The following is a 15,787-nucleotide window of genomic DNA, read 5'->3' as shown; positions in this document are numbered from 1 at the left end:
AAGGAAGGAAGGAAGAAGGGAAGGATGGAGGGAAGGATGGAGGGAAGGAAGGAAGGAAGGAAAGGAGGGAGGAAGGAAGGAAGAAGGGAAGGATGGAGGGAAGGAAGGAAGGAAGGAAAGGAGGAAGGACGGAAGGGAGTAAAAGAAAAGAAGAAAGGGAGGAAGGAAGGACAGAGGAAAGAAGGAAGGAAGGAAGGGAGGGAGAAAGGAAGGAAAGAAGGACAGAGGAAAGAAGGAAGGGAGGAAGGTAGGGGGGAGGAAAGAAAGAGACAAGGAGGGAAGGAGAAAGGGAGGAAAGGAAGGAAGGAAAGAATGAGGGAGGGAGGAAGGAAGGACAGAAGGAATGAAGGAAGGGAGGAAAGAAGGAACAGTCAAAACAGACGGGGTCAATTAGACCCAGGAGGACGACACGAAGGTTAAACCACTCAAACACAATGTTTATTCAGCTCTGGTAAACACTCGACCCTCTAAACAATAAAAACAGTCCCTCTCTCACTGTTATGCATTACTGAATTGTTAAGTTGGAGATATTTTGGGTCCCATTCATGTTAGTGAGTCACAGTTTTCTCTCTTCTACAGTTTGGAGCCACATGAACCTTTCCTGGTTGAATCATCAGAAAATTATTCATTCTTAAATCAAAAAACATGTTCCTTCCTTCCTTCCTTCCTTCCTTCCTTCCTTCCTTCCTTCCTTCCTTCCTTCCTTCCTTCCTTCCTTCCTTCCTTCCTTTCCTTCCTTCCCTTCCTTCCTTCCTTCCTTCTTTCCTCCCTTCCTCCTGTCCTTCCTTGACCTGACGACAACAGGAGGGTTAAATACATAAATATATTTATAAGTTCTTCTCTGCAGTTTCACCAAAGTTACAACATGTGATCATTTCCACTGGAGTTCATTTTGACACATTTTCAGAAGAAACAGTCGACATGTGAAGTCATTAACACCATTAGTCTTCTTCTCCGTGGCAACAGCAGCCGAGGCTCATGGGTATTGTAGTATTCCTGGCGGTGCACCAAAATAACAACTTAAACATGATGGAAGCGTAAAAACTGTGAACTGGAGTCAGAATATAAACCTTTGGGATCGTTTCTGTGTTCAGAAACATGAAGATAGATTTAAAGAAAGATGTGAACACAGGATGAGGAAAAACAAGCCGTGTGATTGGTCGATATCAGCTCTGTGGAGGGTTTTATATTTCACTTATAACAGAGAATAAACCTGCTTTATTAAATTACAATCTGTGCTGTTGGATCATATTTTTTTTAATAAGTTCTTTATTAATGCAGGTTCATTACAATCAGATATCATGAACAAATGATCTGGATCTCTTATTTCTTATTGATGTTATTGTTTCTTTTATTTTTTTTGGTAATTGATGAATTGTTTAAAACACAAATTATCTTCTCCAACGTGAAGTAACTTAAAACTGCATTCTATCAAAAGGCCACCAGGGGGCAACCGTTTTGGTGTCAAAAGGACTTCCGTCTCTATACAAGTCAATGGAGAATTCACCAACTTCTCACTTGATTTCTAACCTCAGTAAACGTTTTCAAAATGTGTTTATGGTCTCAATCGCTAGTTTAAAGCCTTCTTCAATGCAGTATGATGTTCATTTGGGACATTTTGGCCTCCCTGATTTTATATGTGACGATAAAGCAGGGTATGCATTAGGGCGTGGCTACGTCGTGATTGACAGGTTGATTGGTTCACAGGTTCAGGAGGGCGCCTCATGCTCCTCCTGATGCCCATATAAGTAGAATCCGTGATTTTATTTTTCCCAGCATGCACCTGAAATTTTCAAGATGGCGCTGCTCAGATCCGAAACTATTGGCCTCCGAGCAGCAGTCCACAAACCAATGGGTGAGGTCACGGCTGTTACGTCCATTTTATATACAGTCTATGATATGAACACATATTTCTTTATATATGCATGGTTATATATCCCCAAAAGCACCAAGGTCCTTATACATAAAGTAATCCAATACAACGTTCATATATACAATAATATTTATGCTTCAGTTTTATATTTGTTAATCATCTTATTTTTAAATCTATGCAGTGTGTTACACATATGATGAACAGATTAGCTGATAAAGTAAATAATGTATTCCTGCTGTAGAGTTTATTTTCACCCCAAATAAAAGCTGAAATGTTTGAGTTGGTGTGTGTGGAGTCATTTAGGATTAAACACCTGTGATTCCACCTGTGTGCTGGGTCCGAACAAACACTCAGCCGCCAGGAGAAATGAATAAAACCAGCGTAGATAAACGATAAATATCTCATCTTGGTTTTCCTCTACACGTGCTAACAGGTTTACACAGGTGACACAGACACGATGGAGGAGGTGTGATGATGAGCTACTGTCAGCAGGAGATTGTGTTTCGGCTTAGATCACTGTGTGTGTGTGTGTGTGTGTGTGTGTGTGTGTGTGTGTGTGTGTGTGTGTGTGTGTGTGTGTGTGTGTGTGTGTGTGTGTGTGTCTGTGTGTTCATTTCCTCTCTCCTCTATGAGCTCATGCCAAAATAAGCTCATTACCATCACAGGAGCCAAGGCAGGAATTCAGAAATTCATTAGCTCGACGATTTGCATAGTCTCGCTTTCCTCTGCAGCTCTGTGGGTGTGTGTGTGTGTGTGTCTGTATGTGTGTGTGTGTGTGTGTGTGTGTGTGTGTGTGTGTTAATGTGTGTGTGTGTGTGTGTGTGTGTGTGTCTGTATGTGTGTGTGTGTGTGTGTGTGTGTGTGTGTGTGTGTCTGTATGTGTGTGTGTGTGTGTGTGTGTGTGTGTGTGTGTGTTAATGTGTGTGTGTGTGTCTGTGTGTGTCTGTATGTGTGTGTGTTAATGTGTGTTAATGTGTGTGTGTCTGTATGTGTATGTGTGTGTGTGTTAATGTGTTTGTGTTAATGTGTGTGTCTGTCTGTGTGTGTGTGTGTGTGTGTGTGTGTGTCTGTATGTGTGTGTGTGTTAATGTGTGTGTGTTAATGTGTGTGTATGTCTGTGTGTGTGTTTGTGTTAATGTGTTTGTCTGTATGTGTGTGTGTGTGTGTCTGTATGTGTGTGTGTGTGTGTGTGTGTGTGTGTGTCTGTGTGTGTGTTTTGTGTGTGTGTGTGTTAATGTATATGTGTGTGTGTGTGTGTGTGTCTGTGTGTGTGTGTGTGTGTGTTAATGTGTGTGTTAATGTATGTGTGTGTGTGTTCTTTCTCCCCTGCTACATACATATATATATATTGAAATACTATTATATATATATATATTTAAATACTATAATATATATATATGAGTGTTTGGCTGTGCTGGCTGCAGGCTCTAACCCACTCCTACCTGCTCCTCTGTCATGGTTTCTCTTCCCCTTGTGTGGCTGAATTAAAACGTCCCCCTCTCGCTCTGCTGAAGGTTTGAGCTCCAGCGCGATTCATGTTCAAAGAACTCCAGTCTGAGAAGCCGAGACTGACAATTACTGCAACAAAGGCATGACCGACAGGGAGAGGAGCTTTAATTGAGTTAAAATTGAGTTTCTGAATAGATCATTGTGTTAATTTTGGAATAAATATAGTTCTTTTCTAGCAGGCTGCACTCTTGCTCAGGAGAGGGAAGATATGAAATCTTTCTCATGGCCTCTTTTTTTTCTGCCTTTTTCATTTTTCTTCCGGCAGCGTATTCATTTTCTGTCTCGCGCTTATCTGCGATAATGCCCGTGATCTATGCTTCGCCCGAGGTACGATATCAAAGATTCAGCTGAAAGGACTCTGCATTGAGATCCGTCCTGTGTTACAGAGCCAAGGTTTGTTTTCAAGACTTTATCAATGCAGGCTTGAGCTGTGCAAAGTGTTGCTCAATGTGACATTTGAGTTTGAATCTATCGCTGTTGATCAAAGTTTAGTCTGGTGATGATAAAAAAAAGGTTTATCTGAGGTGAGGTCCACTATGAAGGCCTTTAAAACCTGCAGAAACTGATGATTTATCCACCAAATCGCTGAGTCATCATGTTTTAAGTTGACATATTGAACTTATCTCCACATCCAGCAGTTACTGATCAACATTATCATTCATTAGTTCATCGTGTTTCTGTCCAGCTGCTGAATGTAAAGTCCAATATTCTCTCTGTTAGCTCTGTTTTTACTCTCTACCAACTCCTGAAATATCTAAATGCTCCACTATGTTAGTGTCCATGTGGTTCAGTTTAAATTTAAAGGGTTAAAATGTGAAAATAAATGTATGAATAACTTGCACACATTCTTTTTTTGTGGACCCAGCATCAACTTTCTGTTTTTAATCCATTTAGAGGACAGAAACACGATTCATAATCAATGATAATATTGATCAGTAACTGCTGGATGTAGAAGTAAGTTCAGTATATCTGTTGTGTCTCAAATCTCTTCTTCTGTTCTTCATATTGTGAGTGTGTTCACACCGACCCAACTGGTGAGTAGTTCAGAGTTTTACTGGCTGCTCAATCAATCGAAATGTGATCCTGATTTCATGATTTTGGGGCCAAACGATCTCAAAACTAATAAAATCGGGGCAAAACGATTTTTTGTAATTTACCGTTGTGCAACGTTGTAAAGAAACAGTCTGCAAAAAGCAGCGCATGTGTATTTCCATACAGCTGCCAACACTCCGTGTTTCTCCCGTATTTTAGACCCATCGGAAGCATTTCACTGCACTTCTATTTCAATCAGGAGAGACCAGAGAATGATTAAAATAATGTTTATTATGCAGATGATATTAATGATTAGGTATAATAAAAGTCCTGAGCAGCAACATGATAGATCCCCCCATGGAGTCCAGACACTGCTGGTGGTGCTGATGACTGCGATCAATCAATCTCGGGCCAAATCACAACAAAGTCATCTTGAGGCTGAAACTGATCAGCTGATGAAGTTGAAGTGTTGCTTTGAGGAATCTGCAGACTGGGTGGTGATGGGGAGGAACAGCATCAAGAGAGCACCTGAGCAGAGAGGGAGAACATTTAAACAGACAGCTGCAATATGATAGGCTGACAATGAAGGCGTGTTACCGTGCTATTGGTTAGACTTGACCAGGTGATGTGAACAGCTGATGTGTCAATTGATGCTCCAGAAATAACAGCAAGGAAAATATGAGCTTTGACAGAGATCAGTATGAGCTGTAAGAAGGATCAGGATGACTAAAGAATGAGAAATAAAACTATGATGTGAGCAAACAAAAAGGTGGACTTCCTGTCTGAACTTTCGCTAAGCTTCATATGTCTGTTTGTTATAAGCAGTGATTAAAATAAAGCAGAATGTAACTTGGGTCAAAGTTTTCTCTGACAGAGTAAAGTGAGGTCGGCATCGTACTTCTTCTCGTTAGCAAAGGGAAACGCTGACATTAATATAAAACTAACGAGGCAAACGTCTCACAAGTTTATTGCGCCGATATTAAAATTCTGATGCTACGTTTCATAATGGGATCGTTAACTTCTCATTCTCAGTGATTGATTGGTTATTAATGGGTTCATTCAGGGTGATGGATCACTTTTTTAGTTTTCAGTTGGTCTTTAGAGCCGTGATTCAGACATTAAGACGTGATTACCTCCTCCAACGATTAAATATTAAATATTGATCGATTAGTATTAAATATCAGGATGTTTTAACCCTCCTGTTGTCCTCGAGTCAAGGAAGGAAGGGAGGAAAGAAAGGAAGAAGGAAGGAAGGGAGGAAGGGAGAAAGGAAGGGAGGAAGGAAGGGAGGAAGAAGGAAGGAAGGGAGGGAGGAAGGAAGGGAGGAAGAAGGAAGGAAGGGAGGAAGGAAAGGAAGGAAAGAAGGACGGAGGAAAGAAGGAAGGGAGGAAGGAATGGAACGAAGGAAAGGAGGGAGGAAGGAAGGGAGGAAGAAGGAAGGAAAGAAGGGAAGAAGGAAGGGAGGAAGAAGGAAAGAAGGAAGAAGAAGGAAGGAAAGGAGGGAGGAAAGGAGGAAGGAAGGGAGGAAGACGGAGGGGAGGGAGGAAGGAAGGAAGGGAGGATGAAGGAAGGAAAGGAGGGAGGAAGGAAGGGGGGAAAAGGAAGGAAGGAAAGGAGGGAGGAAGGAAGGGAGGAAGAAGGAAGGAAAGAAGGGAAGAAGGAAGGGAGGAAGAAGGAAAGAAGGAAGAAGAAGGAAGGAAAGGAGGGAGGAAAGGAGGAAGGAAGGGAGGAAGACGGAGGGGAGGGAGGAAGGAAGGAAGGGAGGATGAAGGAAGGAAGAAGGAAGGAAGGAAAGGAGGCAGGAAAGGAGGAAGGGAGGAAGGAATGGAAGGAAGGAATGGAGGAAGGAAGGAAAGGAGGGAGGAAGGAAGGGAGGAAGAAGGAAGGAAAGGAGGGAAGAAGGAAGGGAGGAAGAAGGAAGGAAAGGAGGGAGGAAGGAAGGAAGGAAAGAAGGAAGGGAAGAAGGTAGGGGGGAGGAAAGAAAGAGAGAAGGAGGGAGGAAGGGAGGAAGGAAGGAAAGGAAGGAAGGAGGGAAGGAAAGAAAGAAATAAGGGAGGAAAGAAGGAAGGAAGAAAGAGGATTGGAGGAAGGAAAGAAGGAACAGTCAAACAGACAGGGTCAGTTTGACCCGGGAGGACACGAATGTTAAATATGAATTGATTATTATTAGATATCGGCTCTGTTGAGGATGTTTTAAAGCGTCTAACTTCGTGTCTCTGAGCAGCTTTGTGTTGTTTGTTCGCTGCTGCAGGAGAAGCTGAGTCTAATGGAGCCGAGTCACAAAGGCCACATTAACCTCAAAGCTGCAGAAAGATTGTTATTATATGATCTCTTTTTCCTCCATTAAGCAGCTTCTCTCCTGTTTCAGAACACTGATGTAGAACTGCGGCGCCGTTTGACTTTAACCCTCGCTGCGTTTCATACGACGACTTTTAGGAACAATTTAGGAGTTTCCTGAAATACATTTTTACTTAACGGTTCTTTACAGTATAATAGAATAGAAAACAAACACACGTCATAATGCCATGAGAGAGTTATATTTCAAGAATAAAGTCATGTGATGTGACTCAAATCACACACTTCTGTTAAAGGGTCGGTGGCAAATAAGCGTTAACAAGATGATCAATTCAACAATATGTTCAAAACTAGTTTTAAAAGCAGCATCAGGTTTGTTAAAATGTACATTTAGTATTTTTGTTGGTTTTATAGGAGATAAATTCAGACTGAACTCAGCAGCTCCGCAGCAAGACATCATGGAGGTCCGAGTTATACCCAGTTCAATATAATCAATATATTAAAGTAAGACTAGTAAAGTAAGACTGAATGCTCCTGAAAATGTCAAATGGTGTAACCACAAAAGAATGATAAATATTACATATTTTACCACCTACAGTGTATTTAAGTGGACTTATACTAATAATGACTTTATTTAAAACATGTAAATGTTTCCTGATCTCCATGGTTACCAGAGTAAATGTAATATTTAGAACAATTGTATTCCATTACCTTTATTTAATATAAAAGTTATAATGTAAGATCATGCCAAACTAGTTGATATGGTGTTTTATTGAGAATTTACTGTTTTTAAGCAAGTTGAATTATTTGGTACAAAGTTTTTATGGTTACACCACTTAGACATTTTTGCCATAATCCTGTAATATATTCTCTCTAAATGGATTAAAAGCAGAAATTTGATGCTGGGTCCACAAAAAAAGAATGTGTGAAGTTATTCATACGTTTATTTTCACATTTTAACCCTTTAAATTTAAACTAAACCACATGGACACTAAGAAACCTCATTGACTGCTTACACACCTTTACCACATATATCAAAATAAGTGGTTGTATAACTGCAGTGTAGGTGACAGCATGTGTTAATGTGCTGCAGCCAGAGAAAGTCAATGAACTTATGTTTCTTAAAGTCTCACAAAGAAAAAAGAAAGTTCATATCGCTCAATGATCAACTGTAAAGAAGGGTTTTATGTCCTTGATAGTGTTTAGTGTCTATTAAGTATGTGTGTGTGTGTTTGTGTGTGTGTTTGTGTGTGTGTGTGTGTGTTTGTGTGTGTGTGTGTGCGTGCGTGTGTGCGTGCGTGTGTGTGTGTGTGCGTGCGTGTGTATGTGTGTGTGTGTGCGTGTGTGCTTGTGTGTGTGTGTGTGTGTGTGTGTGAGAGCGTGTGTGTGTGTGTGTGTGTGTGTGTGTGTGCGTGTGTGTTTGTGTGTGTGTGTGTGTGTGTGTGTGTGTGTGTGTGTGTTCATTGTCTGCAGGATTTAGGCGTGAATAAAAGCTGTAGAATAATGTGGATTTTTGCAGTTTTCTTTAAACCTCTGTGAAGGTTGTGATAAAGTATTCAGCAGATCTTTCTGTCACATAACTCAAGACACAATAAACTGTATAAAATAAAAACCAAGGAGATAATTTAGCCTTCGTTTCTTTCTGTACGTGAGTTAAAATCTACTGGCAGGTGGAGTGAGAACCTAACCCTTCAAAGACAACTCTCTCATTCCTACCCTAGCTCCGTTATTACATCAATTATTTAAGGAAGCATGATTTATTTAGAAGTTATTCCCTTTACTGAACCTCTGTATCAGTGAGATTTAGCGGTTTTGCTACAGGTTTCTATCCTTTTATTAAAGGGGAAATAAATGATGTGGGAATGGAACCGGCACACAAGAAAAACAGAGCAACATTTTTGGGAAAAACGCTTATTTATTAATGATAGAACATTTCTATGGGCTTCTGAGGAGTTTATTAATGGATGAATTAACAGATTCATATAAAGTGAGGTATTTTTTACATTTTGGCTGATGGTGTTTTAGGAGGTAAAAAAAACTCAACACATGCTGAGGTACATTTTTCCTTTACACAAGTAACACAATATTTGTTTGTTTAGTAACTGTAATGTGATTACTGACTGACTAGACTGTATATATAATGGACGTAACATCCGTGACGTCACCCATTGGTTTGTGGACTGCTGCTCGGAGGCCAATAGTTTCGATCTGAGCAGCGCCATCTTGAAAATTTCAGGTGCCTGCTGGGAAAAATAAAAACAGGGATTCTACTTATATGGGCATCAGGAGGAGCATGAGGCGCCCTCCTGAACCTGTGAACCAATCAACCTGTCAATCACGACGTAGCCACGCCCTAATGCATACCCTGCTTTATCGTCACATATAAAATCAGGGAGGCCAAAATGTCCCAAATGAACATCATACTGCATTGAAGAAGGCTTTAAACTAGCGATTGAGACCATAAACATATTTTGAAAACGTTTTGAAATCTCTTTTTCCTCCATTAAGCAGCTTCTCTCCTGTTTCAGAACACTGATGTAGAACTGCGGCGCCGTTTGACTTTAACCCTCGCTGCGTTTCGTACGACGACTTTTAGGAGCAATTTAGGAGTTTCCTGAAATACATTTTTACTTCACGGTTCTTTACAGTATAATAGAATAGAAAACAAACACATGTCATAATGCCATGAGAGAGTTATATTTCAAGAATAAAGTCATGTGATGTGACTCAAATCACACACTTCTGTTAAAGGGTCGGTGGCAAATAAGTTTTAACAAGATGATCAATTCAACAATATGTTCAAAACTAGTTTTAAAAGCAGCATCAGGTTTGTTAAAATGTACATTTAGTATTTTTGTTGGTTTTATGGGAGATAAATTCAGACTGAACTCAGCGGCTCCGCAGCAAGACATCATGGAGGTCCGAGTTACACCCAGTTCAATATAATCAATATATTAAAGTAAGACTGAATGCTCCTGAAAATGTCAAATGGTGTAACCACAAAAGAATGATAAATATTACATATTTTACCACCTACAGTGTATTTAAGTGGACTTATACTAATAATGACTTCATTTAAAACATGTAAATGTTTCCTGATCTCCATGGTAACCAGAGTAAATGTAATATTTAGAACAATTGTATTCCATTACCTTTATTTAATATAAAAGTTATAATGTAAGATCATGCCAAACTAGTTGATATGGTGTTTTATTGAGAATTTACTGTTTTTAAGCAAGTTGAATTATTTGGTACAAAGTTTTTATGGTTACACCACTTAGACATTTTTGCCATAATCCTCTAATATATTCTCTCTAAATGGATTAAAAGCAGAAATTTGATGCTGGGTCCATAAAAAAAAAGAATGTGTGAAGTTATTCATACGTTTATTTTCACATTTTAACCCTTTAAATTTGACTAAACCACATGGACACTAAGAAACCTCATTGACTGCTTACACACCTTTACCACATATATCAACATAAGTGGTTGTATAACTGCAGTGTAGGTGACAGCATGTGTTAATGTGCTGCAGCCAGTGAAAGTCAATGAACTTATGTTTCTTAAAGTCTCACAAAGAAAAAAGAAAGTTCATATCGCTCAATGATCAACTGTAAAGAAGGGTTTTATGTCCTTGATAGTGTTTAGTGTCTATTAAGTATGTGTGTGTGTGTTTGTGTGTGTGTTTGTGTGTGTGTGTGTGTGTTTGTGTGTGTGTGTGCGTGCGTGTGTGCGTGCGTGTGTGTGTGTGTGCGTGCGTGTGTCTGCTTTATCGTCACATATAAAATCAGGGAGGCCAAAATGTCCCAAATGAACATCATACTGCATTGAAGAAGGCTTTAAACTAGCGATTGAGACCATAAACACATTTAGAAAACGTTTACTGAGGTTAGAAATCAAGTGAGAAGTTGGTGAATTCTCCATTGACTTGTATAGAGACGGAAGTCCTTTTGACACCAAAACGGTCACCCCCTGGTGGCCTTTTGATAGAATGCAGTTTAAAGTTACTTCCGCGTTGGCCTCATTTCAGAGGACCGGAGCTCCCCGCCTGCATGAAACATGGACAAAAGGAGTCATAAATCAGTCAGATCTGAACACACAGGCATGAAACACCCTATTATTTATATTCTTCTGTTCGTATTTATTTCATTCATCTCTTTTCCCAGTTGTGTATTAATGTTGTATTGTGTTGTTTTAACGTCTCAGTGCAGCAGCGTGAATGAAACCGGCTTCATAAATAAATCTGCATGGCGTTGCCTTCGGGCTCCCCCCCCCCCCCTGCGTTTAACGTCACAGCCGCTATGAACTCTGGGTAATTCCCCCTCGGGCAGCATGTGCAGAAACGTGGACTTTACACTCTGGAGATATTTCACTAAAAAAAACACTAATGAAAACTTCATGGTGGTTTCCATTTGGCAGTGAGGAGGAAAACTTCATATAAATGCTGAAGTGGAGGATTAAAAGTTCTGAAGTCGACTTCCTGAGCCGTCGTTCATCGTCTTCCTCCGACTGACTGACGAGCCGCTGTGTTGTTACGGTTTGTGATAATGGCGTGTAATCCATCCGTCATTTCTCTTTGAAGTAAAATAGTTTTTCATTCTCAGTTTGCTGTAAACAAAACTGTTAAAGTGTCTTCAGACTTTTTAATGTTGCTTGTGAAGATGTGTAAATGTATCTGAGTCATTTTACAGCCTCAGTGAAAGTTCGGTTTAACCTTCATGTCGTCCTCTCGGGTTAAATTGATCCCGTCTGTTTTGACTGTTTCCTTCCTTCCTACTTTCCTTCTTTCCTTCTTTCCTCTGTCCTTCTTTCCTTCCTTCCTTCTTTCCTCCCTCCCTCCTACCTTCCTCCCTTCCTTCTTTTCTTTCCTCTCTTCCTTCCTCCCTCCTACATTCCTTCCTTCCTTACTTCTATCCTCCGTCCTTCTTCCCTTTCCTCCCTCCTTTTCTTCCTTCCTCCTTTCCTTCCTTCCTCCTTTCCTTCCTTTTTCCTTCCTTCCTTCCTTCCTTCCTTCCTTCCTTCGTCCTTTCTTTATTTCTTCCTCCCTTCCTCCCTCCCTCTCTCCTTTCCTTCTCTCCTGCCTTCCTTCCTCCCTCCCTCCTTTCCTTCCTTCTTCCCCCCTTCATTCTCTCCTTCCTCCCTCCCTCCTTTCTTCTCTCCTCCCTCCCTTCCTCCTTTCCTTCCTTCTTCCTCCCTTCCCTCCTTGACTTGAGGACAACAGGAGGTTTAAAGATGGGTTTTGATTCAAATGGTAAAATGACCATTTAATTAATACATTGATTGTTTTGTAGCGTTACTGTAATCACATTACATTTATCTATAACTTGTTACAGTGTCTACAGTCAGTTATCACATTACATTTACTAAACAAACAAATGCGGTATTACTTGTGTTACACAAGTTTTTCAATTATTATCTATAATGTTATGTTTTACTTTTTATTTATTTATTCCTTCATATCTGATACACTTTACAACAGTGAACATAGGAAGACACCAAGGCACTCATCTTTGAAAAGATAAAATGTTTTTTTATTTTAAGGGCAGTACATATTTAAAACTGTACTTCTACGCGTTTCGGCTGAGGAGCTTTCATCAGGAAGTGAACAATGAATCTGCAATAAGTCAGGTTAAAAAACATGTGACATCTAACAGGTGTGGACAATCAACAATTAGCCAGTGGTAGACTCTGACAAAGAAAGCCAGACCCAGACAGGGAAACCAAAACACTGAATACAAAATACAGGTGAACAGCATGGGAGGAGGAATCTCTATAGAAGAAGAAGATCAAACATCAAACACACAAGCAAACAATGGACTCATCTTGGAAAATTCCTATTTTCAATGTTGTTTCAGCCCTTAGCCAAAGAGCACCATCTTTATAATGTATTCAATAGTTCCAGGTAGCACTCTTACTCTTCTCTACAACAGGTTTACAAGTCTCATTCAAACAGCAGCTGCAGGAGATAAACCAAAACCAAAAATCCAGATGTTGCATCCAGACAGACAAACAGATGTTAGCGCTGATCACACCAGAAACATTCAACCAAAAAAATCAACAAAACGATCGAATGAAACAACATCGCAGGCGTTGCTAAGGAGTAACGCAAAAGTAATGTAACAAGTAATTAATTACTATAGACAGGAAGTAATAAAGTAAAGTACGACCTCAACACTGGTTGGATGAATGAACTGTTTGGTGATAAATGAGTTTCTCCATTGGAGGATTAATGAAGTTTCTCTAATCTGGATGATGATGCAACAGTGTTTAATCAAAACAATGTAAAACTAGAGAGCGCCATCATGAAGTTAAAGATTTAAAAATATAAAATGATCCCAACAGGACAAACGATTTACAGATTTACAGAGCAGATATGAAGCTGTAGGACTTTAAAACATGAACAACAAAACAAGTTTTAAAACCCATCAGTGAAGCCGCCTGTGAACAAACAGAACATTTCTTTTTCTACCTCTTCAATAAACCATTTTAACTCACTGCTGCTTCTCTCTCTCTGTCAGATACTGTATGATCATTGTGTCTCTTGCTGTAAATGTCTTGTCACAGCTGAATAAATTTACATTTAAGTAAAAAAGACCAAATGAAAAATCCATCACTTTACCAGGTAGATGAAGCCTCACTGTTACATATTACATGTAAATCATCCTTAATGTAACACCTGGTGACAAATAAGTGTTGGCAGATGATCAATTCAAAAATATGTTAAAACTAGTTTTAAAAGCAGCATCAGGTTTGTTTAAATGTACATTTAGTATTTTTGTTGGTTTTATACATAGACTGTATATAATAAATGGACGTAACATCCTTGACGTCACACATTGGTTTGTGGACTGCTGCTCGGAGGCCAATAGTATCGGATCTGAGCAGCGCCATCTTGAAAATTTCAGGTGCATGCTGGGAAAAATAAAATCACGGATTCTACTTATATGGGCATCAGGAGGAGCATGAGGCGCCCTCCTGAACCTGTGAACCAATCAACATGTCAATCACGATGTAGCCACGCCCTAATGCATACCCTGCTTTATCGTCACATATAAAATCAGGGAGGCCAAAATGTCCCAAATGAACATCATACTGCATTGAAGAAGGCTTTAAACTAGCGATTGAGACCATAAACACATTTTGAAAACGTTTACTGAGGTTAGAAATCAAGTGAGAAGTTGGTGAATTCTCCATTGACTTGTATAGAGACGGAAGTCCTTTTGACACCAAAACAGTCGCCCCCTGGTGGCCTTTTGATAGAATGCAGTTTTAAGTTACTTCCGCGTTGGCATCATTTCAGAGGACCAGAACTCCCCACCTGGTTTTTTCATATAAATATAATTCCTCCCTTCTTTCTTTGTGTATTTTCATTCTCAGCAGATGTAATAATGTGTGTGTGTGTGTGTGTGTGTCAAACTAAAACTAACTTTACAAATTTAAAAGTCGGCTTCATGCAAACAGTAAACAACAAGACCTGAAAGACAAATCCTTCCTCTCATCCTGGCAGTCTGCAGGTGGTTTGCATTTGCAACTTTTTCCCAGGTGTGTTTGTGTGTGTGTGTGTGTGTCTGCAGCTGTTACACAGCATGAGACAGCTTCTCAGTATCAGGAATCCTCCTCTCTCCTCTCTCTCCTCTCCTCTCTCCTCCTCCTCTCCTCTCTCCTCTTCCTCTCCTCTCCTCTATCCTCTTCTCTCCTTTCTCTCCTCTCCTCTCTCTCCTCTCCTCTCCTCTCCTCTCTCCCCTCTCCTCTCCTCTCCTCTCTCCTCCTCCTCTCCTCTCCTCTATCCTCTTCTCTCCTTTCTCTCCTCTCCTCTCTCTCCTCCCCTCTCCTCTCCACTCTCCTCCTCCTCTCCTCTCCTCTATCCTCTTCTCTCCTTTCTCTCCTCTCCTCTCCTCTCCTCTCCTCTCCTCTCCTCTCCTCTCCTCTCCTCTCCTCTCTCCTCCTCCTCTCTCCTCCTTCTCTCCCCCCTCCATCGTCCCACCTGTGCTCGTCCTTATCAGCGGTTGAAAGCTGCCGCGGTATATCGGCTCCGCTCTAAGGCCTGCATGTCTGTTTCTGCCTTTGTTCTCGGTCCCATCTCAGTCAGACAGGATTCAGCGTCTAATCACTTTCACCCTCCCGACCCGTCTCCGTCTTAATACGTCCCTCCCTCTCTCTGTCTGTCTGTCGTTGTCTTAAAAACTGATCCCTGCTTTTTCTAAATTCACCTCCACTTCTCTCCTTCAAAGGCAGAGCACAAAACGTGGCTCGGCATTGCTTCCTGTGTGGATGTGCACGGTGTCACTGAGCAGGATAATTAAAGTGAAAAGGTGACACAGTGTTTTTCCAGAGTCGCGGCCAAATGCTCAAAGTTTTGCTAACAGGACGAATGAAGCGCTGTTTAACCTTCCTGTCGTCCTCCCGGGACAAATTGACCCCGTCTGTTTTGACTGTTCCTTCTTTCCTCCCTCCCTCCTTCTCTCTTTCTTTCGTTCCTCTCTCTTTCCACCCTTCCTTCTTTCCTTCCTCCATCCCCTTTCTTCCATCCTTCTGTCCTTCCCTCCCTTCCTTCTTTCCTTCCTCCTTTCCTTCCTCCCTCCCTCCTTCTCTCTTTCTTTTCTCCCCTTACCTTCCTCTCTTCCTCTTTTCCTTTCTCCCCCCTCCTTCCCTCCCTCCCACCTTCCTTCCTTCCTTCCTTCTTTCCTCCGACCTTCCTTCCTTTCCTTCCTCCCTTCCTTCTTTCCTTTCCTCCCTTCCTTCTTTCCTTTCCTCCCTTCCTCCCTTCCTCCCTCCCTCCTTCCTTCCTTCCTCCCTCCTTTCCTTCTTCCTCCCTTCCATCCTTCCTTCCTTCCTTCCTCCTTCCTTTCCTTCCTTCTTCCTCCCTTCCATCCTTCCGTCCTTCTCCCTTCCTTCCCTCCTTCCTACCTCCCTCCTTCCTTCCTTCTTCCTCCCTTCCTTCCTTGACTCAAGGACAACAGGAGGGTTAAAGTGAAGTTTTTTATCACAGTGTTTCTGCAGCAGTGGACCAAACCTTTCATGCTGAGCTTTTCCTGTTGCAGACATATTTTTATGTGGATGTTTTGCAGTCAGGCCACA

General features: G+C 41.0%; 1 pseudogene; it reads left to right on the top strand.

Moving 5' to 3' along the window:
- The window catches only part of LOC133995675 (V-type proton ATPase subunit B, brain isoform-like), an 86,006-nt pseudogene that overhangs the window by 47,273 nt on the left and 22,946 nt on the right, over nt 1-15,787 (top strand).

Source organism: Scomber scombrus, chromosome 15 (genome assembly GCF_963691925.1).
Source record: "Scomber scombrus chromosome 15, fScoSco1.1, whole genome shotgun sequence".
In the NCBI taxonomy this organism is placed as follows: Eukaryota; Metazoa; Chordata; class Actinopteri; order Scombriformes; family Scombridae; genus Scomber; species Scomber scombrus.
Note: the sequence above shows the minus strand (reverse complement) of the source record. Positions and strands in the feature narration are given on the sequence as shown.